Source organism: Dendropsophus ebraccatus, chromosome 11 (assembly GCF_027789765.1).
Source record: "Dendropsophus ebraccatus isolate aDenEbr1 chromosome 11, aDenEbr1.pat, whole genome shotgun sequence".
In the NCBI taxonomy this organism is placed as follows: domain Eukaryota; kingdom Metazoa; phylum Chordata; class Amphibia; order Anura; family Hylidae; genus Dendropsophus; species Dendropsophus ebraccatus.
This window is the reverse complement of record NC_091464.1, coordinates 79,348,852-79,374,426: the sequence shown is the minus strand read 5'-3', so window position 1 is coordinate 79,374,426 and position 25,575 is coordinate 79,348,852. Positions and strand designations below refer to the sequence as shown.

Below are 25,575 nucleotides of genomic sequence, written 5' to 3'. Positions count from 1 at the left end.
ACTGTGGGGGGGGGGGGGGGGGGGCTGATGACCGGCAACGGGGGGCTGATGACTGGCACAGGGTGGGCTGATGGCACAGGGGAAGGCTGATGACTGGCAAGGGGGGCTGATGACTGGCAACGGGGGGCTGATGACTGGCAACGGGGGGCTGATGACTGGCAACGGGGGGCTGATGACTGGCAACGGGGGGCTGATGACTGGCAACGGGGGGCTGATGACTGGCAACGGGGGGCTGATGACTGGCAACGGGGGGCTGATGACTGGCAACGGGGGGCTGATGACTGGCAACGGGGGGCTGATGACTGGCAACGGGGGGCTGATGACTGGCAACGGGGGGCTGATGACTGGCAACGGGGGGCTGATGACTGGCAACGGGGGGCTGATGACTGGCAACGGGGGGCTGATGACTGGCAACGGGGGGCTGATGACTGGCAACGGGGGGCTGATGACTGGCAACGGGGGGCTGATGACTGGCAACGGGGGGCTGATGACTGGCACAGGGTGGGCTGATGGCACAGGGGAAGGCTGAGGACTGGAAAGGGGGGCTGATGACTGGCAAGGGGGGCTGATGACTGGCAAGGGGGGCTGATGACTGGCAAGGGGGGCTGATGGCACAGGGGAGGGCTGATCACTGGCACAAGGTGGGCTGATGGCACAGGGGAAGGCTGAGGACTGGAAAGGGGGGCTGATGACTGGCAAGGGGGGCTGATGACTGGCAAGGGGGGCTGATGGCACAGGGGAAGGCTGATCACTGGCACAGGGGAAGGCTGATGACTGGCAAGGGGGGGGGGTGAGTATACACACAAAAATTTTTTTTATATATCGTGATATATCGTTATATCGTGCATGCATCAAATTATATCGTGATATAAATTTTAGGCCATATCGCCCAGCCCTAGCACATAGGTAATATCAAACGTGATAAGAGGGCGCCTGAAAATGTTGTCATTCGTTTAAAAAAAAAAAAAAAAAAAAAAAACTTACTGACGCGTTAAAAATGTTAAGGGGAAGCGGGCGCTAACCTGTCAGCTCAGCGCCTCCACGTTCCCCCACTTGCTGCCTGTGCTATTACTCAGGGGGAGCTGCACAGACAATCCTTAGGTCCTAGGTGGCCCATTGGAGAGAGCAGAGGTTTGCTGCTGCCGGCTCTCCTGTTACACGGGGCGACTTGAAGCCGAGCGTCGCTGTTGCGATTGCTTTGATAGGTGATGCTTAAAGACAATGATCAGCTGACACAACCTATTACGCCAAACTATTATAATCCAGAACATATATTAATCAGCCAATTAGTGCGATAATCGCTTGGTGTAATAGGGCCCTTAGTTCTGCTTCAACTGGTTTAACTACAGGCAGCTAGCTGCCCAATAGGAATTTTTAATGGAGTGAGAGTACATGGACTTATAACGTGGCCTGTCTCCTGTAATGGAGTTGGATCAGGCGGCCGGCTGAGGAGTGAAGCTCAGGGTCGTGCCCTTCACTCAGCTAGACCCTATGAACTCAGGACAGAGAGTTATTGCAATCTTAACCTTATAATTTACTTAAAAGACTTTAAAGAGGTATTCCCATCTGGGACACTGATAGCCGATAGTGGGGCTCCTCTGTTTGCACGCCTATCCCCATCATCAATATGTGTCACACACACGCCCTGCTGCTACTGCGTGTCCTATACACAATGCTCACTGCCTGCCACGTGTTATAACAGAGGAAACAAAACTGTTCCTGCCTTCTATCCCTATTGCCTGACATATCAGACTGACACCTGTGCTATGTGGGGGTATAAGCATCGCCCACTGTACTCATATACCCCAATATCCTCTTTCAGACGAGAATTCATAAAACCAACAAATGTATTACTCCACCTAAGGACCTATTACACGGAACGATTATCGGCCGACAATGATAGCAGTGATCTGCTGCTGTCGCTCCATCGCTATCCTCTATGGGTTGCTTGAAAAATCTAGCGATCACCCGGGAAACCCCACTTGTACTCACCCGCTCGCTGCGGACACCTAATAGCGGTGGCAGCAAGCGGGGAACGAGGAGACAATGAGCGCTGACAGTGTTTGTTTGCTACTCTATGTCGCCCCGTGTAACAGGGGCTTTAGAATACAAGAGAGGCAAGCTGGGATATTTTTTCTGTAGTCGAGCATGGTATTCTATACAAAGGCATCAAACGTAATTATAAAAAAAATAAAATAAAAAATACATACATAAAGATATAGAACGTCTCACAGTTGAACTGAAAATTAAATGTGGTCAAGTCCTCCATAAACATAACGGGCAAACTGATTTTTAGCAAGACGGCAGAGTATGCAGGGTGCACCGACTCTCCCCCCTATAGTTGGGGGATGGCGGAGACAGATTAGCATGCTGGATAAGCCACCACATGAGAAGTCTGGCGGCAGCTGACCCCCACTCCCTCTATATATAGAACACATGCACCCTTGCCTAACACAAGCATGCATGTGTACAGTGTGGCTGGGTAGAAGAGCATTCAGATGACAGCTACAGAATGTATACTGCCATCTAAAGGGGTTCTCAGGACAGGCTATCCTAAATGGATAAACAGCTGCAGTAACCAGCCCCAACCACTACACAGAGGATGGCGCACCGTTCACTGTGAAGCACAGGTGCTGCGGCAATTGATGGGCCATCATAGTAGCCTGGACAACTCCTTTAATATCATTCTCACATGTTGAGGTAACAACATGGTTTATGCCCTGATTTTCCAGAATCAAAAGATTCAAAACCACTTAGGGTCCGTTTACACAGACAGATTTATCTGACAGATTGTTGAAGCCAAAGCCAGGAACAGACTATAAACAGGGGACAGGTCATAACGTAAAGACTGAAATTTCTCTTTTCAAATACATTCCTGGCTTTGGCTTCAAAAATATGTCAGATAATCTGTGTAAAAGGACAGCTGTTTATGCGGCCTATAGGGTATAACAGTGTGATGGCAGCAAGCTGGTTCCTCTTATATATACACATAAGGGACTTAGAGGTGGAACTTCTGTAATACATTGCTCGTCCTTCCATCGGCTCCTGGAGTATGGGGCAGGCCCAGAGCATTATTGGCGCTTTATAAAAAAATTAAAAAAAGAAGAAAAAAAATAGCCACTGTACAAAAGAAAAAAAAAATCTGGCCTAATATAACATGGAGGACTGAAAAAACACCACAAACAATGCTGTAAACTCTAGAAAACGACATAAAAACAACCCAGGAAAGCTAGGGAGGGCATCACGTGTATGGCCTCCCTTTATTACGTCCCACTTAGAATGGTGACCGCTGGGCTGCAGGAACAATTGGCCGCTCTGTAGGTACCTGTGAAGGCAATGCTCCTGCCAAGTCATTTTGGCAGAACATATTCCCAGGGTCTATAACGCTGCCAGGGGGTAGTCTGCCAAGGAAAACATGAAAAAAGTAAAAACTGTGAACAGTGGCAGAACTCACAAGTATACGGTGGTGATACGTTCCCTACAATGTTCTTTTATCTCTGGTTCCACAAAGGGACAGAAACGTCTTTCCCGTACGTCAAGCTACAATACCATAGGTTATACCACCGACACCCCTTTATAACTCAGCCGTTTATACAGAAGCCATCACTGCTGTGCCGCCATATCATCAATGGATACAGAAAGGTCCATACAACAAGCAGGAAAATCCCTGTACACCTCGGAGATGAGGCCAATAAAGGTGGCACCTCACCCACACATGTCACCCAGGTCTTGACATGCAAGTTTTTCCAGTGTCCCCTATAACCTAAGACACTCTCTACAGCAAAGGGAAAGTACAGCTAGTAAAAAAAAAAGTGAATGTTTATAGTGTTATTTTCCACGTCAGCGCGTCTACTGACCTGATCAGTGGTGGATTCCTCTCGGCGTCTGGAAGTTCTGGTAAAACCCAAACCGTAATAATGCATGTGATCCCCACTAGATGAGAACGGTTGCTGCGTACATTATGGTTTCGGCCTTTTTATAGCCTGGATACCCAAACTCCCAGCGACTAAGAAGAACTCATCAGGTCAGCGGACGTGCTGACAGGCACCCCTTAAAAGGTTGTTTGGGCGAAATCAAAAGTAAGATATCCGACCTCTGTACTCCTCCCACCCCCATATGAGTGAATAGAGCCACGGGTCATGTATTGTACCCAAGGATCTATTTACAAACACTGAAGCCGGGGCCTGACACGGAGGTCGGACTCGCGCAATCTCTTACGTTTCCCCTATCCTGTGGATAGGGAAAATGTTGATTTTGCCTGGACACTTTTTAAGCTTCTATGCAGATAATGAGGGTTTGTGGATAGATCTTATGCATGGGCTGAATACAGTATACAGCAAACAGCATGATATGTAGTCCTACATAAGTATCCCAATGGGCTGGATATCCCAGATCCACGGCCAGCTAATCACGTACAGTACTGTTATGTAGGGATCACTTTTCAGCAATCTACCCTTATTTTAAGGCTGCATTCACACATCCCGTAAAATTGTCCATGGTCGCACTCCACGACCACAGCCAATTTTAGGGGCCATTGAAGTGAATGTGGCCACTCGCATGATCCGTGCTGCGACCTGCCCCGCAAAAAAATAGGACATGTCCTAGAGCGGATTGCAGCACAGATCCCCCGCCCGTAGTAGAGATTATGATGTGCGCTCCCGTCATCGCATCTATTACTCACCTATTCCCCCGCGTTGACCGGCTTCATGTTCACCAGAAGTGGCCTGGAGTACGCTGCTTTCGTCTCCCAGGAGCGCAGTCCCGCCACTTCTGGTAAGCGTGTCTAGCCGGCCTGCACAGGGGAATAGGTGAGTAGTAGATCCAATGACAGGAGAGCACATCATTCTCTCCTGTCATCTCTACTGTCGGGGCGGATCGTGACACGGATCGTGTGAATGAGCCCTAATAGGTAGGATTGCAATGAAAATTGACACCTGTATGTAGATAACACAGGATCAACCAATCACGCTTTGGCTGTCCAGGCATGATGGGAGTTGTAGTTTTGTAACTGCTGGAGAGCCAAGGTTCTCTACCTCCGCTTTATGGTCCTTTTAGACGGAATGATTATCGTTCAAATTTGCACGATAACGATCCATTTGAGCGATAATCGTTCCATGTAAATGCAGCGAGCGATCAAGCGACGAGTGCGAAATCGTTCATTTCGATCTTTCAACATGTTCTCAAATAGTCGTTGATCGTTTGCAAAAAATTCGCAGATCGTTCAGTGTAAACAGTCTTTCAACGATTTCACCTATGTGTGAGATAGGCTTATGCGATCGCAAAACGATTGCAAAACGATTTTTCCGTATGATGTATCGTTCCGTCTAAACGCTGATCGTTATAAAAAACACATCGTTCATTCAAAATCGTTAATCATGCGAATCATCGCTCCGTCTAAAAGGACCATTACGCTGTACAGACCTAGACACAGTGTTTGTGAAAGGAAGAGGCAGGTAGTGCTTTACTTTGCGTGTGTTACGCCCTCTTATCACTTACCATTGTACGGTGATGCAGCAATAACGCAGTGGCAGGGCTGTAAATACTTCCGTCTTATACGTAATACACCTTGCAACATCCATGACCCCGGTGACTGGCCTCCACCCACTACAGTGACGACGGCCTCGGACTGTACAGAGGACACTGTCAATCATTACTGGTGGGTAGAGGAAAACGCCAGATCATGAATGAGCAACGACCCGGACCCACAACGTCCCACACGTAAGAGGGGGAGAGTCCGATCACACACAACAAGGTTATCGGGTGCTAAAAGCAACAGGTGTAATAAATGTACGGAGCTTACCTGATCGTTCTCCAGCAATCCTATGTGCACTAGACCCAGAATAGTCTGATGGCCACATAGTAATGTGCTACGCCAGACACCATGTCACGTGTAGGGTGAGGGAGCTCTACACTAGAATCATCACTATTCTCTTATTTCTTGACCTTTGGTCGGATCTCATGAAAACAAGGTTCTAAAGATGTGAGGCAAGACAGAGACTGAGGAAATACCTCACAGGCCTGCCATGACTTCCTAGATCAGCCAGACGAGGAAGGGGTGGAAAGGTGGTGCCGAGCCAGCCAAACAAGCCACTCTTCCTCCGCAAGGAATGCCACCGGCTCCTGACCGCCCAAATCCTCAGGTTGGGAGGGCAGCCTTTAGTCAGAGTCACAGAATCTTCTTTATTAACAAACCAAGGTCCATGGTTTGTACTTTTCCATTTCAGAAAGTTCTTTGTTATTCGGTAAATACTTCACAGAGTAAGGCCATGTTCACACAATGTATAACACCGGCCGTTCTGTGACTGAAGATCATCCCGCCCGATACTGCAGTACCATCCGGATGAGCTTCACTTCTGCTTAATTCGGGTGCGGGTGTATGAGTGCGCACCCGCATCCGAATTCCCCGATGCACACAATGGAGCATGCGGCCGGAGCCGCACGCTCTATTGTGTGCACTGGCAGGTTATCTGCGGCGGCTCTTCATTGAAAATATGTCAGTTTTTTGCGGGGCCGCTAGCGTTCAGAGATATATATGTGTTTATATATAAGTACTATGTGTATACACTCCGGCCAAGATTCCCTCAGCTGCAACACTATGTAATTAAAGTATTTATCACATCCTTGTTGCAAATCGCAACAACGGCCGTGATTAATACTTTACGTTGTGTGAACATGGCCTAACGATTATTTGTAAAAACCTCTGACATGTCATCATGACAAAGTGCGGATTGGGTGCTAAGACCCCCGGCGATCATCTCCGCTATGACTGCAGTCTACTGGATTAATGGAGCCTATGGGACTTCCCGCTGAAAGTTCTATAGGCTTTCACTATAATTCCGTAGCCTGCTTGTATTGGCGGCCTACGTAATTCATTTACAGCAGCACACTGAGCACGGAGGGGTTGCCCTAAGGGATTATCCAGGATTGGGGGGGGGGGGGTTGATTTGCCGCACGCAGGAGACTGACATGCTGCTAAACGACCCCATTCACTTCCATTAGCTGCAATGCAGACAGTAGAACCAGCATGGTGTACACAGCCGCTGTGTAACGCTGGCCTATAATCTAGTAGTATAGGTTTCACTATTACAGTTGGACATTACTACACCCTACAGCTGTAACACTTCCTCACAGATACCAATAAAGATTACCAAAACTGCAACTATATCCGACATCAAGTGCAAACTGCAGAAACAAAACACCACAACCATCCTGATGTCATCATATGCATCACATACCACTGGTCTGGCAGTCACCATATTAGAGCTATAGAAGTTATATGGTAACAGAGCTGCACCGTGACTGCTGTGACCCAGTATGCACATTGCACACACAAGCAAGGGTTAGGCCTTATCCCACATCCCCGCACGGCTGCTTCATTACAGTACACTTTCCCTGCTTCCGGCATGATACGGATACATGATGCTGGACAGGGAAACACTCCAGTGCAGGGCTTCACTATCTGTAGCATCCATAGAATACGCGTCATGGGAGTAACATGTTATATTCCTTTACAGGTGGAGGAAACCAGCACTCTTATTGTAACAAAAGGTTAAAATTACACATAGGAAGTGCCACACCGACGTATTTCACACAGGTGCGCTTAATCATGGGTTTACATAAGATACATTCTCAGCTTAACAACAGGTCGATACCGATCAAACGTGGACCCCATGTATCAACAACATAAGACTTCAAGTTCAAGGACTGAACCTAAAAGCAGGTGAGAACAACGGCAAACAGAATACAAAACTATACTCCTGTTTGAGTACAATAAAAAACAAGAATAAAGAAGATGCAGTCACTTCTTTCAGCGGAGTGCGAAAGTGCCCTATACTTAACATGGCAGGCGGAATTCGGAGCAGAGTCTGTGGCGCGGAATGCACTCAGGATTTTCACCAATTTTCCTCAGTATGCATGTACTCTAAGGCTGGGTTCACACTACAATTTTGCAATCTTTTTATTATTCGTTTTTTTGCATCAAATGGATTCAAAAAAAAAAAAAAACAAACTGATGCATTTGTGTGCATCAGTTTTTCCATTATGAAAAAAAACAGATCAAACCGGATACATTTTTTTTTTTTTCTTTAACGTACAAAATCATAGTCGACCTCATTTTCATGTCCGTAAAAAAAAATGGATCCGTTTTGATACTTTATATATAATGGAAGTCAATGGAAAAACTGATAAAAATGGATGCACAGAAATGCAGTTTTTTAAAAATCCGTTTTATGCAAAAAAAAAAAACAGATTGCAAAAAACAGTGTGAACCCAGCCTTACAAAGAACTCTGACAACACTATAGTACATACATACATAGGCGTCATTTTTGTCCCAGGCGCTACAGGCCGTACAGAAAAGAATAGAAATACAGGAAATTAAATCACTTGAAGATCCAACCTGTACAAGACACAGAGCAAACAAACAACAACCAGTGATCCTCCTACAAGGAAAGGGTAATACATTTCTACCCTAAACACTACATTTGGAGGCACTTGCAATGCAAAAGTTACCCCCGCGTCTTCATAGCAATACCCAAGGGGAAACCTGCGCTAACCTTAAATAGATTGACATTAGAGAGATCATACACAGTGCTGCACAACAGACTGATCCCCATTACTGGAAGTAAAACCCAGTGTCCACCATAGCGGGCTATGTATTCTGTAACAGCAGAATAAGGACTGGGACTGTAGGTTGATTCTAGTAGGTACACTTCAGAGGGGTTCTCAAAAGACCATTCTTTTTATATAGAGGAATATGTGCAAAACTGATGGGGTGCAGCCCCCTGAAGCGATGGGGGAAAGAGAACACGAGTAAGATCCATATACTGTATACCAGGAGGTGTTGCACATAAACCAAGCAGGTTATATACCAGGGGTGTCAAACTCAGACTCTCCAGCTGTTGCAAAACTACAATTCCTATTGTGTGTGGAGAGGCAAAGCTGGATGATGAGAATTGTAGTTTGGTAAAAGCTGGAGGGCCGCAGTTTGACACCCATGTTATAGACCTAGAAGGAGACTGCTGAAGGGACGACACACCTTGGCATCTATCACTCATAGGCTATTGTTCAAGAAAAAAAATTAAAAAAAAAGACACACATGTGCCATGTATATAGAGTGGTGGTGCTGCTGCCTGCCGTACTATTTCATACAGCATGGAAATCCACAGTGACACTATTTTGGCAACCTTTAGGTAAGGGGTCCTGTGTTCATATATCTATACATGAATGTCACACTGAACACTATGGATACGTTTTCGATGTGGCCAGGCACACAATAACAAGCGGGGTATAGCTCAGCCATGGAGAGAAGACGTATGTCCTGTATGTGTACGGAAGAGCTCAGGAAAGTAACACACAACAGCAAACTATAAAGACTGGAAGAAGGCCCATACCCCGGCTCCAGGAGAAGTGCAGTAGCCAAGGCGGACTGCTTAAGGCTGGGGCCGCTACACTGCCATTTTGAATTTGTGTGACAGTTGTGGCCATTTTGTTTGCTTAGCCCTGACAAACCACAATCCACGTGGATCTACACAGTGACCTTTGTTCATGTGACCCCTCTAACCTCTTCCCTTCGTCTCTACTGACTGCAATGCCTGAGGGGTTAAGTGGCTGGAATCAGTTTCCCCACATCAGCGGTCTCAGTGGTGGTGCCTATGTATTACAACCATCCTCCAGGGGGCGCTCACATGGTCATATCCTCTGTGCCTCACACAATCACCTTCTGGAATGAACATGCTCATTATAAAGATGGTCAGGGGTAAAGATGTATTTTATTTCGGCACTGGATTATTTCTATATTTTTTTTTTTTAATATATTGGTGGGGGGCACCTTCTGGTCCCTGCTGCAGATCTGCTGTTTGCTTTCAAGATGACATATCAGAGCCGGATCTCCCCAACAGTCGCTGGCCTTAGTGGTGTCATCCCGGTCAGTGACTGACTTAGCGAGCAGGTTTCTCTGATGCGTCCATTCAGAAGTAGCTGAAGGTGGTGGGACAGGAGCTGCAGGGGACCAGGGCAGGCAAGTATAACTATATAATATATATAGATCTATCATGGGTGTCCAAACTGCGGCCCTCCAGCTGTTGCGAAACCACAACTCCCATCATGCCTGGACAGCTAAAGCTTTGGATTTAGCTGTCCAGGCATGATGGGAAATGTAGTTTTGCAACAGCTGGAGGGCCGCAGTTTGGAGACCCATGATATATATATAATAAAGCAGATGCCCAGACAGACTCAGATTTCACTAATTGTGTGGGCAGGACCCTCAGCAGCCAAGGAACAGCTGACACCTCATGGGGTCTTTCTTGTCAGAAATAAGACCCTATTACTGCTCTGTACAAGCTCGAGTTATATGAAGCCTACTGTACAGTTGCCATGTACCTAACTTTACAGAATCTGACACAAAACCAGCATCATGATCCATCAGATCCTGCAGGGTCCATATATACACAGCAGCATGCATGCTGCAGTGACCAGAACTCCAGAAGTGACCAGAATTATAGCCTGAGCACAACTACATGCAAATTTCCCCCCGGAATATCCTTTTAATTTCAGTGATCAGTGGAGATCCCACTCCCAGCACAAGCAAAGCGTTTCACATCACCGCCGTGACATGTCAGATGTTTTACCGCTACACAGGATAACTTTCAGATTTAATAATGTTCCTCAATAGCCACTGTCGTTTCAGCAAACGCTGCACAGAGCAATAGTACAAGCAAATATAAGAAACTTTGTAATATATCTTATCAGACAAAAATGCTATGTTATCAAGCATCTTGCCTCTCCCTGGCAATATAGCAACGATTTTTGTTTACTAGTTATTACTTGTAATCTGATCTCTGAGCTAGCTATAAGTTTTTGAGAGGGGAGACAGAGAGAGAGATAGAAGGCTAAAAGACAACTTTGAGTGCAGAAATCTGCTAGTATATAGATCAGCAACATCAGGTATTATGCCTCTTAGCTGCTTTTCTGACCTTAGACACTTAGGGCCAGTTCACACTGCATAAAATCATCGGAATGCCACAGCAGAGCTCTCCGCCACGGAATCCCACCTGCCCTCTGTTTCAATGGGAGGGCTGGCGCGCCTCCGCTTCAGCAGCTCTCCGCTAAATAAATTGACAATTCTCTGAGTGGAGAGCTGCGGAGGCACGCAAAGCCCTCCCGTTGAAACAGATGGCAGACGTGATTCTGACAATTTTACTCAGTGTGAACAGCCCCTTATCGCATATTCAAAGAAAAAGCCAATATTCAGAGGTCTCATAGGTGGGGACTCCATTTCTCAGACATTTGTGAAATATCCTATGAATGTGACAAACGTCTGAGACTATTGAAAAATTCTCTAAACATCCGACTTGATGACAAGCCTGGAGACCACATCTCTAACTCAGAACCTTACAAGCAATTAAAGGCCGTTCCCCTTAAGAACAGAGCCAATTTCGTTTTCTGCGGTTAGTTTTTTCCTCCTTGTGTTTAAAAGGCCATAGCAGTCACAATTTTTCACCTAGAGACCCACATGAGCCCTTATTTTTTGCGCCACTAATTGTACTTTGCAATGACAGGCTGAATTTTTTCATAAAGTACACTGCAAAAGCAGGAAAAAAATAAATGTGTGGTGAAATTGAAAAAAAAACAAAAAAAAACAAACGCATTTTATTTGGGGGGTATTTGTTTTTACGCCATTCGCCCTGGGGTAAAACTTGTTACATATGTTCCTCAAGTCGTTACGATTACAACGATATGTAACATGTATAACTTTTATTTTATGTGGCTTGTAAAAAATTCAAACCATTGTTAACAAATATATGTTCCTTAAAATCGCTCCATTCCCAGGCTTATAGCGCTTTTATCCTTTGGTCTATGGGGCTGTGTGAGCTGTCACTTTTTGCGCCATGATGTGTTCTATCGGTGCCTTGATTTTTATTACAATTTTTCTGGATTTGATGCGACCAAAAATGCACAATTTTGCACTTTGGGATTTTTTTGCGCTTACACCGTTTACCGTGCGAGATCAAGAATGTGATAAATTAATAGTTTGGGCGATTTCGCACGCGGTGATAGCAAACATTTTTATTTTTATTTAGAACATGAAAAAAGGGGGTGATTCACACTTTTATTAAGGGGGGGGGGAGGCTTTTTATTATTAATGACACTTTTTTTTTTTTTTTACACTTATACTAGAAGTCCCCCAGGGGGACTTCTAGTATAAGTATACTGATCTCTCATTACGATCTATGCTGTATAGATATACAGCATAGATCGATGAGATAGGCACTCGACAGCTGCATCTGATAACCTGATTAGCTGGCACAGTGATCGGACCGTGCCCGCTAATAGCCGCGGTCCCAGGCTACATGCGGCACCCAAGACCGCGGAGGTTCAGAGTGGGGTCGCCGCGCGGCCCCGCTCTGAACTCCCTTACCGACCGCAGAGAGTAAATATACGCCCGCGGTTGTTAAGGGGTTAAAGCCCGTCTCCGACAACAGGCCTGGTGCTGGTGAACACAGCCCCCTAGCCCCGGTAATCGTCTGGTGTAATAGAACAAAACGATCAGCCGATCTGGTACCATCACTCTGAGGAATAGGAGTGGTGGCAGCAGACCTCTGCTATTGTCTATGGGCTGCCCGGACAAGCGAGCGAGCGACACGCGGTGGCAGCGAGCAGGGAACGAGGCGCAAACAAGCACTGACAGCGATCGTTTGCTCCTCACAGTCACCCAGTGTAATAGGGGCTTAATACTGATCCAAGTGAAGCAACAGAGTAGATGGAGGGGGATCTCTCTGCCAGTAAGAAGCAATGAGAGGGTCCATGTGCCCGCTCTGGCACACAGCTAGGATATATGCTTCCAGCAAGTACCTCATGTTCTTAATAGGGCAACTAGAGATCCTAACATAATCGTCTACCAGCTGGTGTATGGGCCACCAGGAACCAAAACTACTGGCTTTGCTTATACACTGGAACCAGACTCAATAGATGGGGCCAGCTGGGGTGGACTAATGCCCCAAGGGTGGCAGTACCACTCCCCGTGTGCCAAAACACCTTATTAGCATATGAAATAAACTACTCATATCCCAAAAACAGCACCGAGGGTCACGGTAAGAAACTCAGGGCCATATTACACAGACCAATCTATAGGAGGAAAAGAGAGCCGACCAATCAGATCAACGCTTGCTTCCTCCTTGTTCCCAGCTCGCTGTCTGTGCTATTACTCACATAGATATCGAGCGGAGGTGGGGGCCGCGAGGGTGATCTTTAGATGGTCTGGGTGGTGCATAGAAGAGAGCAGCGGTCTGCAGCCACTGTTCCTATTACATCCTCATCGTTGTCTTTCAGCGTGTTCTAAAATCACGATCAGCCGACATCGTGCAGGTCAGCCGACCGCTGCCTTTCAACATGAGCTACTACACAAAATGATTATCGGCCAAAACAGACGGCTATCGGCCAAGGATAGCCAATAATCATGTAATAGGAGCCACAGCTTCATCTATAGGGAAACATCAGCAGGTCGGAGGCTTCTAAGCTGCTGATCACTTCCCTATTACACAGAAAGGAATTATCTGCCACATCAGGCTGATAGCTCCCTGCATTAGGGTGCGTTCACACTGAGGAATAGGTGAGGAACTTCAAGCAAAACCTGTGCTTAAAGTTACACATATTCTGCTTGAAATTCCACAGTAAAATGTGTACAGAGCAAGTCCCATTGTGTTCAAAGAGATTCTCGCTGTGTTGTTCACACACGGAATGTTCCACCACGGAAATCCCATAGAAGACATTGGGGCTTTGAATTTCTCCTTTCTGCGCCTATTCCGCTGGAGCTGAAGAAAAGGAAATTTCAAGCAGATACCCTCTTTAATTCCTCAGCTATCTGAGCGTGAACACACCCTAATAGAGAGACGCCCGCCCACTGGTCAGCTGATCGCAGTATTTCAGCATGTTAAAGGGAACCAATCACGCCGAAAATCCATCTTAAGATAAGGAAACGTGCTGGCACATCACCCAGCCCGTTTCCTAAACATCCACCTGTAACCTCCGTGCCCCCCTCCATCAGTCAGTAATCTTACTTTGAAGAAGTCCCACGCTGTATGTAAATTTCTGGCAAGTAGTCACGGTGGGCGGAATTAGTCAAGGTGGGCAGAATCAGTCACAGGTCCTGGGCGTCTGTAATGGCTGTAAACACGGCCAGAGGGGCGTGCTTGAGGTCTGCCTTCCATCCACGTGACCCGGCGGCTTGCGTTTCACGTCGGCGGCGTGCTGACATCATCCGCATGCAGCGCAGAAGTCTTCTGTAGTCCGCGCATACGCAGTACGGCGGGAGACGACTCCGATGTACTGTGCATGCGCGGACTCCGGAAGACGACGGCGCTGCATGCGGATGATGTCAGCTGTTTCTGTACAGAAGAGCCAAGGATTAAAGTGACTCTGTACCCACAATCTGACCCCCCCAAACCACTTGTACCTTCAGATAGCTGCTTTTAATCCAAGATCTGTCCTGGGGTCTGTTCGGCAGGTGATGCAGTTATTGTCCTAAAATAACAACTTTTAAAGGGAACCTGTCACCCGGCATTCCGACGCAGTGCCTGCCCGACCCCCCAGTGGAGTGCCGCCATCGGCAGCCCTGCGCGCGCTCTAGAGATGAGTACGACGCCCATAGAGAATGACGGCTCCAGTCATCTTCTATGGGCATCGGACTCATCTCATGTAATTAGCATACAGTGCGCGCTCACCTTCCGGCACAGATATCTCCATCCGGGGACCGGGTCCAGGAGCAGGACTTGCAGCAAAGGGAAAGTATCTCGGGCTCCACCGGAGGGTCGGACGGGCTCTGCGTCGGAATGCCGGGTGACCGGCTCCGGAAGCGGAACTCGGCGGGATAAGGTCAGTTTAAGGGGATCTAGCTGGGGGTCGGGAGCCTGGGACACCGGCGCGGGGGTTACAGGTCTCCTTTAAAGGCCACATTACACGGCACAATATTCCAGGGAAAGAGAGCGCCAACCTGTCAGATCAGCGCTCACTTCCCCCTTGTTCCCTTGCTATTACGTGCACAGACAGCGATGGGGGAGCAGCAGAGTAAGCAGCGGTCTGCTGCCACCACTGGTGCACACATCCTGCTCTTTAAGGCTGGGTTCACACTACGTATATTTCAGTCAGTATTGTGGTCCTCATATTGCAACCAAAACCAGGAGTGGATTGAAAACACAGAAAGGATCTGTCCACACAATGTTGAAATTGAGTGGATGGACGCCATATAATGGCAAATATTTGCTGGTATTTTAAAACAACGGCTATCATATTGAAATAATGGCCGTTATTTACTGTTATATGGCGGCCACCCACTCAATTTCAACATTGTGTGAACAGATCCTTTCTGTGTTTTCAATCCACTCCTGGTTTTGGTTGCAATATGAGGACCACAATACTGACTGAAATATACGTAGTGTGAACCCAGCCTCAACAAGTTTAAAGCCCACAATCAGCCGATATTGTGCACGTCAGCCAATAGTTACCTTTCAAACATGCGCTATTACACGCCATGATTATCGGCCTGAATGGCTGGTAATCGACCAAGTAAGGCCAATAATCGCTCAATGTAAGAGGGGTAGGGGTAGTTCACCAAAAAGTTTGTGCCGTCTCAAGCCGCAGCTCAGACCAGGAAGCGGCAGCCGGACGGGAGAACGGGGTGGAGTGATCCGGGACCAGCGCCATCTATAGCCAACCCTTCACCGGCCGTGCACAGAAAATGACCCCGCCCAGAGTACCTCTCTTAAAGGGGTTATCCAGCGCTACAAAAACATGGCCACTTTTCCCCCTACTGTTGTCTCCAGTACAGATGTGGTTTGCAATTAAGCTCCATTTACTTCAATGGAACTGAGTTTCAAAACCTTCACCCAAATTGGAGACAACAGTAGGGGGAAAGTGGCCATGTTTTTGTAGCGCTGGATAACCCCTTTAAGGCTTTTTTCACACCGGCAGGAACGCTCAATACTGATGATAGACCCGTGGACATGGCCGGCAATCAACTGATAAAAAATAACACTCTCGCCCATCAGCCAATCGCATCTTTTCCACTGACATGTAAATCATGAGAGAACGGCCGCCCATCTTCAGTGCCAACTATGATGAAAGTAACAGACTGGATTGTTGATGCCACCACGGCCACATGACAGGGCTTTGTGATGAGTGACAACCTCACTGCTGGGCGCTCGCAGCAGGGCCATGTAATAGTGCCCCAACTCAACTGGACGCCAATGTGGCTGATCCCTGCGCGGAACAGCCACAGAGTAAACTGTGAACCCAGAACAGACATCAGAAGACTACACACCAGAATATGCAGCCCCTTAAGCCATGTTCACACATAGGAGACAATGTGGACCCATTAACATTGATGGTTTCTCTACCTCCAACTTACAGAGAAAGAATCGCCATCATGTGAACGCAGCCTTATCGTTCTATCAGATTCTCTCACTTATTCCAGTAGCACTGAGTGGCCATTCAGCTTACTAACACAGCAACAACGGGATAGTAACTAACCTGTGACTCCACACCAGGGATGGGGAACCTTCAGCCCTCCCAGCTATTGCAAAACTACAACTCCCATCATGCTGAAGGCTTTGTAGTTTGTAGGAATTGTAGTTCTGCAACAGCTGGAGGGATGAAGGTTCCCCATCCCTGCACTACAGCTATTGCAGAACTACAACTCCCATCATTTCATGAAAGCTGAGCACTGCTAAACACCAGACCTGAGGGGAGCAGAATTACCATTCAGGACCCTGGGAAAGCTGAACTACATACAGGCGATCATATAGGAACAGAGATCTCTAACCAGCTGACTGCAGTCTATTACATGAGGGGGCTTTTGTACATCCTTACAGGTGTGAACGCAGCCTTATAGCTATCAGTCTTACACTTCTGTTACAGACACCCACTACCAGCAGAGAGGGAACTACAACTCCCACCATGGTCAAACAGCCAGTCTACATACATAGGACTGATGGTCTCAGTGCTCTCTCCAACACTGATAGAACTACAACTCCCATCATGCAGTGATGGGCCAGTCTACATACATAGGAATGATGGTATATCTTACACACACACTACCAGCAGAGAGTCAATATATACAGAGATGATGGGACATAACTACAACTCCCATCATGGTCAACAGCAATAATGGAAGCTACCATACTACGACTCCCATCATGGCCTGAATAACAGTCTATGTATACAGCAATCTATATACATTTCCTTGTATCGCCCGACGTATGATTCTGCAGAGGCTGCAAACTACAACTCCCATCATGGTCAAACAGCCAGTCTACATACATAGGAACGATGGTATATCTCAGTGCTCTCTCCAACACTGGTAGAACTACGACTCCCATCATGGCCACAATGACCAGTCTACGTATACAGCAATCTATATACATATCCTAGTGTCGTGTCCCCCAGGGGCTGCGCACTACAACTCCCATCATGGCCTGAATAACCTGTCTCTGTATACAACTAATATATATATATATCTATCTCCAGGGGCTGCCCACTACAAGCCATACTCGTGGCCGGACATGATGGGGGTTGTAGTGGTGCAGCCCTGTGCACATCTATGGGCTCTTCTCTTCCTACAATAACAGAGCAGCCGGCTATTGTCCTCTGTTATCAGCCCGGGCACGGTGACGCGGCTGGCTGTGCGGTTTTCCCTGTGAATGTGACCTCACACCTATCAGGCCGCACTGCCGCCCCTCCCCCAGCACGGGCCCCGGCCTCCCCTCCCCGTAGCTCCCGGGCCCGCTCTCATACACTCTCACCGTCTGTATGTCCGTGAGGCGATTTCCGCCGAAGCCCTCCGAGTCCTCCCGTAGATGTTAGCCGGCCAGGATTGGCAGTATGTCGGCCATTTTGTGCACCCCCCGCTGCCTCTGCTGCTCGTCTCCTCCTGGATCTCACCCACCGCTTTCCCTTCGGCCGTGGCGGCACGGAGGCCCGGACTGTGGCTCACTGGGGCCCGCGGAGCATATCCCGAGAGGTCCTTGTGTCCCCCGGATGGGGTGTGCGCCTCCGCTCAGGAGATCTGGCCGGATCACTCCGCCTCCTCCTCCTTGGACACGGCGGCTTCGCGTGGTCCTGGCAGGACGATAAACGGGAAACGAGCCAAGCGACTCAGCGAGGGGAGCTCGCTATTGTATCTTGTTTCACGAGGATATTACAATAAGAACGGACTACACCGGCGGCGGTCAAGTGTTAAAACCGGTAAAGGGGACTCCAAACCGACATGTGCTCACTACACAGCTGCCAGGACCTGCCGTGGAGCGCTACTAGGCTTGAGTGGAACGCCTGGCGTCTGAGGGGGGCGGGGCCTGAGCGCTCACCCTACATGCTACATGTGTGTGGCGGCCGCCTCCCGTGTGCCGGGACCAGCGGACACTATAGGTCCACAAGCTCAAAGAACTATACAGCTATGGCCTCCTTCACAATTTTTACATTACAGTTTTTGCACTTCAAATAAAAAAGTCCTTTTTTATTGTTACTCGTGATGCGGTTTTTGTTGCGTTTTATTTTTTCACAGTGCGTTTTCTGTTTACGTCATATTCCATTACCTTCTGTTCACTGTATTCATCAGGAAATGTCAGCCTAACATTATTTATGAAAAATAAAATAGTACCTCCTACAGTATACAGCAAATAGACATACAGTGACATAGAAAACGCAGTGTGAATCCAGCCCTAGAGATCCTTCACATTATGGCTTGGCTATCTGATGCATGGCTATGCCAGAAAACTCTATATCTGCTATTCAAATATTTGTGGTCAGACAGCCACAGACCCCATTCACTTCAGTGACCCCACATTGTCAGGCGGCGACTATATTGCGGTCATTTTCCAAGTACAAATTTCAGCTTTGAAAAAGTTTGGTTTGTTGTGTTTTTCACTTCTGACCCTACACTCGTACACTCACTATACATCATCACTAACCGAATATACTCAGGTCATTGACATGAATGGGACCCCCTCCTGTCCAAGCACAGATACGGGAGCAGACCATTGCCAGATATGCATCAGATGCCGGATCGGGGTGTGAACTCGGCCTAAGGGTGGGTTCACACTATGGAATCAGTGCGGATAAGTTCCAGCAGATTCCGTCGCTTGTACCTGCTCGTGTCCACCCGTCCCATAGACTCAATTCTATAGGCTGGTGAATTCCGCCATCTGCTGAAACAATTGACATGTCATTTCTTTCAGCGTAACCTGCCCGGCCATAGAATGGTGTCTATGGCATGGGCAGATATGTGCACCGCTGTGAGCGGGTACGAGTGACGGAATCCGCCAGAACTTATCTGCACTGATTCCGTAGTGTGAACCCGTGTGAACCCACCCTTATGCCCCTATTCCACAGGTCGTCAGAGGAGCAAACGAGCGCTCTCAGCGCTCGTTTGCTCCTCGTTCCCCGCTCGCTGTCGCCGCTATTCAAAGCTGCTGCAGCGAGCGGGTGAGTGCGGGAGGAGCTGCTGGGGGCTGCCCGGGTGATCGCTGATCGTCCGGGCAGCCCATAGGATATAGCAGCGTCTGCTGCCGACGCTCCTATTCAACGGAGCGACGGCAGCAGATCGCTGCTATATCAGTCGCTTGTTTTTCAACATGTTGAAAAACAAGCGACTGCAACGATCAGCGACATGAACGATGTCGGCTGATCGTTGCACTCTATTCCACCGGACGATTATCGTCCGTAGTGGCCGATATCTGCCGAATACGAACGATAATCGTTCCGTGGAATAGGGCCTTTAGGTTTTGGGTTTTTTCTTTCCTACATTTTTCTCATCACAAATCATGTGACTCCCGGATTTCTTTTGATGAACGGGTGGAGAAAACTACTCTCATGTGCCTCCAATCTATACACTTCCTTTAGAAGAACATTTTATTTGGCTATATATATATATATATATATATATATATATATATATATATATATATATATATTTTTTTTTTTTTTTTTTTATTATTATTATTATTATTATATTTTTTTAACACACTTTTTTTTGCTTTCCAAGAAGCAGATTTAGTGGAGGTCAACAGAAATACGGCCACACGTCTGGTGTTTTATTTATCTATTTCAACCTATAGAGGCCTATGGGAAGAAAAACACTAGAGATGAGTGGATTTACAGTATTAGTTAAGCTAATTGTTACCTCAGGAGACAGCTTATCAGCCGAGTGTCTTTGAAGTCCGTGCAGCTTCTCCCCAGGAAAAGCTGGATCCAGTCCTGGGAAACCTCTCCCAGTTTTCCAGGACTGGATCCAGCTATTTCCAGCACCTGTAGCGGCACAGAGATCCAATGCAGCCGGCTGATAAGCTGCCTCCCGAGCGGACACTTCACTTCGTTAACACTGGAAAATTGCTCATCTCTAAGAAAAAAAAAACACCACAAAATGTTATAGAAAAGCCAAAAGCTACATAATTCTGTGAGTATCTGAGCCCAAAAACGCTAACGGGTAAAAAAACTACAAAAAAATAAATAAAAGCCATGTGGGTATAGAATTATGTAATCCCCTCCCAGCCAGCATCTGGCCACAGGATCTTTGCCAGTACAGCTGGCTTTTTTTTAACAATTTTACTGAAATCCGGCGTGTGTGATCCCTCTCTCACTGATGCTACAAATGTTTCTGTTGGGGTGAGTGCCACTGCTTTAATCTATTATGCTGCATTATTAAGGGGGTTGTTTACCAAAAATAAATTTCTTTTATATCAACTGGTGCCAAAAAGTGCCAGAGGTTTGTAATTTACTTCTATTAAAAAAAAAATCCTGTACTTATTCCAGTACTTATCAGCTGCCGTATATCCTACAGGAAGTGGTGTATTCTCTCCTGTATGACAGTGCTCTCTGCTGCCACCTCTGTCCATGTCAGGAACTGTCCAGAGCAGCTGCAAATCCCCATAGAAAACCTTTCCTGCTCTGGACAGTTCCTGGACAGCTGGTAAGTACAGGAAGACTTAAAGGGGTTGTCCGGCGATAAAAAATTATTCACAGAATAACAAACATTACAAAGTTATACAACTTTGTAATGTATGTTATGTCTGTGAATGGCCCCCTTCCCCGTGTCCCACCACCCCCACCCACGCTAGACCCGGAAGTGTGGTGCATTATACTCACCGCATCTCGTGTCGTCCACGGTCTCCGATCGTCAGCAGTGACGTCTTCTTCGGGAGCTTGGCGGATCTTCCCGAGTGTCGGCCACCCTCTGCAGCGTCATCAGCTGCTCAGCCGCGATTGGCTGAGCACAGTTATGCTCAGCCAATCGCGGCTGAGCTTCGGATGACGCTGCAGAGGGCGGCCGGCACTCGGGAAGATCCGCCGGCCTCCCAAAGAAGACGTCACTGCTGACGATCGGAGACCGTGGTCGGCACGTGACAGGTAATGTATAGCGCACCACACTTCCGGGTACACGGGTGGGGGTGGTGGGACACGGGGAAGGGGGCCATTCACAGACATAACATACATTACAAAGTTGTATAACTTTGTAATGTTTGTTATTCTGTGAATAATTTTTTATCGCCGGACAACCCCTTTAAGATTTTTTAATAGAAGTAAAGTACAAGGGGGGGGGTGACCTACTCCTTTAAGTTACAGAAAGATGTTTGTTCCTGTGTTGCTTTATGCCACATACATCCCATGTCTCTACACCTTTTTTCTTATAATAGCATGAAAGTGCCCTTAGGGCCTGTTCACTCCGAGCAAAAAAGGCTGAAATTCCGAGCGGAGGCATGCGAGACTTTACATTGAGAGAGTGAGGCAGGCGGGATTCCGAGCGGAGTCCGCAGCTTGGTTCTGCACCAAATTTCCACCTACTTTGCTAAATGTGAGCGCATCCTAAGGGCCAGTTCACACTGACTAAATTTGGTGGAATTCCACGTCGGACAGCTTTCTGCCACGGAATCTCGTCGGCCGCAGTGTCTGTATGAGAGGGCACACGCGCCTACGCTTCCTCCCATTTCTGCTCAAAGAATTTACATGTCCTGTCTTTCAGATCAAAGAGGTCTAGTAATGATTTTCCATCATGCTGACCAGTATCATTACCGACATCATGGGGGAGATTTATCAAACATGCTGTAAAGGGAAACTGGCTCAGTTGCCCCTAGCAACCAATCAGATTCCACCTTTCATTTTACAAAGAGTCTGTGAGGAATGAGAGATGGAATCTGATTGGTTGCTAGGGGCAACTGGGCCAGTTTCACTTTACACCATGTTTGATAAATCTCCCCCCATCTGTCGGTGATCGGTCGCATGACCCCATACCAACGGAGTAACCGACCACGAGACTCAGGTATGGCCGACAGAAGTACAGGATGTATGGGGGCTTATACCCCTTCAATAACCGTTCACTAAACAGTTCTCCCAGTTGCTTGCTGGGAACAGCGCACACCTCCATGCTATTCCATTCAGTTTGATCCCGTACAAATGATGTTGTATACATCATTACCCTGTTTCCCTGAAAATAAGACTTAGTAGAGGTTTTGCTGAGTTGCTAAATATAAGGCCTCCTCTGAAAGTAAGGGGCCTATTCCGAAAATCCTCCGAATCTGCCCCATTCGGCCCGATTCGGCTGATTTTTGCTCCGTGGAATAGAGAGAACGATCAGCCGATGATTGTGTCATCGCCTGATCGTTCATTTTGGTTCAGACCTAAAATCGTCATTCGCCACCAGCGTATCGCTATGGTGGAATAGCGGTGCGCGGCGGTGACCGACGATTTCAGCGGAACCATACATTACCTGTCCGGGCGCAGGTCTTCTTCTCCCAGTCCCGCGCGGCAGACATTTGCAGGACTTGCATCCAGCCGGCTCCACGGTACAGCCATACCACGCGAGCATCGGCGTCCTGCCGATGCTACTGGGCATGTCAGGGATTAGACCAATCACCGAGCGAAAGGTGACATCACAGCGGTCAGCTGACCGCTGCCATGACTACCATGACGCTCTTCCATACACAGTACGTGCAGGCATGATGATAAAAAATAAAAAAAATAAAAGAATCAATTTGCAAAAAACAAAGTTCATATAAACAAACAAAACTTGAATTTTCATTGTCACTTTGTCATCGGCAACCCACAGTGCTGTTTTGACTTCACAAACACGTTAGTTGTCTGGATCGTCCTTACGCCCCAAAGAGTATTCATTACAGGATCCTAGATCCATAATAGGAGGCCATTCGGGTACCGTATAGCCATTATCCCATGCGGCATTATGATAGTAGCTCACAAATTGCTCATTTCGAGCTCTATGTATCACCTCCGTCAGTCCACTCCAGGTCTTGTGACAGAATGCAGTCCCTAGTGTCCCATCCGGACCTCACATCGCTGCAGATACAAAACAACCCGCTAAGTAGAGCTCAGCCTGCAGGATCCACTCCTGACCTTCTTCACGGCAAGCGATATAAAACAAGCGGAATAACACAAATCAGTGTGAACAGGTGCTAGTTGTGCTTACTCTGATATTACTTGTAGATGCCATGTCGCTTCCACATCATGCAAAGGGCTTGTAGGACTTCCATTGGAAATAAAAACAGCAACAGATGTAGAAAAATAAAAAAATAAAAAACCTGTGGTTACCCCAATATAAAAAAAAAATAAATAAATTCTTGAAGAGACCTACTGAGAAAACAACGTATGTACTATACCAAAATCTCATCATGCCAGCCGCAACTGGATAAAAAAATTCAGATCCCGCAAAAGTTTTAAATCCAACCAATGGAGGGCTGGGTGCAAGTTATCCAGGTGTCTGAAAAAAACAAATAAACAGACAATTAGACGAACATCATAAAATACTATAAGCAATTTAAAAACATAGTAGGCATATGTATATCGTAAAAATACAGACGGGAGCTATCACATACCTGGAAGGACCTTGTACTCGAGATTGAGTCCCTTAGGGCTTAATGTGTCGAGCACAAAGACCCACCTTAGTTCCAACTTCTTCAGTTTCAGTTCCCTATTCCCACCCCTGACTAGCGGTGGTACACAGTCTATCACCCTGTATCTTAGCTGGCTCACTGTATGACCCACTTCACAGAAATGTTTCGGAATCGGCAACTGTCCTAATTGTACTTTTATGCTGTTGAATTCTATGTCTAATCTCTTGTGGAGTCTCACCGATATAACATAGACCACAAGGGCAGACGATCATATATACAACAAAACTCGATCTGCAAGTAAATCTCTGTTTTATCTTCACCTGCTCACTGGTATGCGGATGAACAAATGTATCACCTTTTAATAGATTGTTACAACAAGAACAGCTTAGGCAGGGAAAACAGCCCAGCTTTGCAACACTCAATGTGGTCTGTCTCGGGCCCCTAGACACATCAATGTCGGATCGTACAATCAAATCCTTAATGTTCTTAGTAAGCTTATATGACATGATAGGAGGGTTAGCAAATTCCAATACCTTAGGACAACCATTTCTCAAAATACTCCAGTTACTTCTCGATACTTTACCAATGCGTCCACTCAAAGGACCATAGGTGGAAACAAAGGGTATACGTTGTGCACATGTACGTGTTCGTCTATGAGAAAAGATATCCCTATCAACATTTTTCACTCTTTCCCGATGTACCTCTACCAATTCCATTGGATAACCACGTGCCACAAATTTATTACACATCTCCTCCAATCTATGATCAACAACTGACTCATCAGCTACCACTCGTCGTACTCGCAACAACTGACTCCAAGGTAGCGAGTCAACCATTTTTCTCGGGTGGTTACTTTGGTAGTGTAAGATATTGTTCCGATCTGTCGGTTTAACATATAAATCCAACTCAAGCCTTCCATCCTTAATACTGATGCACGTATCTAGGAACTGTATCTGTTTATTCGACCAAACCATAGTGAACTTAAGGTCCTCATGTGCCTCATTCAGTTCTCCCAAAAACAATTCCAGTTCGGGAACAGTCCCGTCCCAAATCAAAAAAACATCATCTATATACCTCAGCCAGCTCAAGACGTGTCTCCAGCATGTAGATGTATAAACAACCTCCTCCTCGAGGATCGCCATGTAGATGTTGGCATACGTGGGGGCCACATTGGACCTCATGGCGGTCCCCCGGCGCTGCAAGAAAAACTCATGACCAAACGCAAAATAGTTCTTACGCAGGATGAATTCCAACAGCGTCAGGAGGAGGTCGGCTCGTTCAGGAGACACGTCTGAGCTGGAAAATTTCTTCTTTACCGCATCCAGACCCCTGTCATGAGAGATTGAAGTGTACAGTGAAACTACGTCAAAAGACGCAAGTATACACGTATCAGTCAGTGTAACACCAGATATTTTTGTAAGGAAATCAGAAGTATCCTTTACATAGGATCGGGCTCCCACAGCAAAGGGGCGTAACACACGATCCAAAAAGATCGAAGTGTTAGCAAAAATGGAACCTCGGCCCGACACTATGGGGCGTCCCGGGTGGGGAGGCAAGGCATTTATGAATTTTCGGAAGTGTATATATCACAGGAACAATGGGATAATCTATGATAAGAAAATCAGCTAATTTCTCATCTATCAGTCCCGCCTCCTTGGCTCGAGACACCAAACCTACCAGTTCTTTCTA

At 47.0% G+C, this 25,575-nt stretch overlaps 1 protein-coding gene across 8 annotated transcripts in view; it reads right to left on the bottom strand.

Annotated features, from left to right (window-relative positions):
- NCOR1 (nuclear receptor corepressor 1) overlaps positions 1 to 21,917 on the bottom strand; it is a 125,146-nt gene extending 103,229 nt beyond the window's left edge. For 2 of the 8 annotated variants that reach the window (XM_069944986.1, XM_069944992.1), the window contains exon 1: positions 17,794 to 18,233. The gene's annotated coding sequence lies outside the window, so the exon portion shown is untranslated. Of the gene's footprint in view, positions 1 to 5,800; positions 5,863 to 17,793; positions 18,237 to 21,826 lie in introns of those variants that run through there. The other 6 variants (XM_069944991.1, XM_069944993.1, XM_069944988.1 and 3 more) reach the window with 5 other exon arrangements.
- Between the last annotated feature and the right edge of the window lie 3,658 nt (positions 21,918 to 25,575).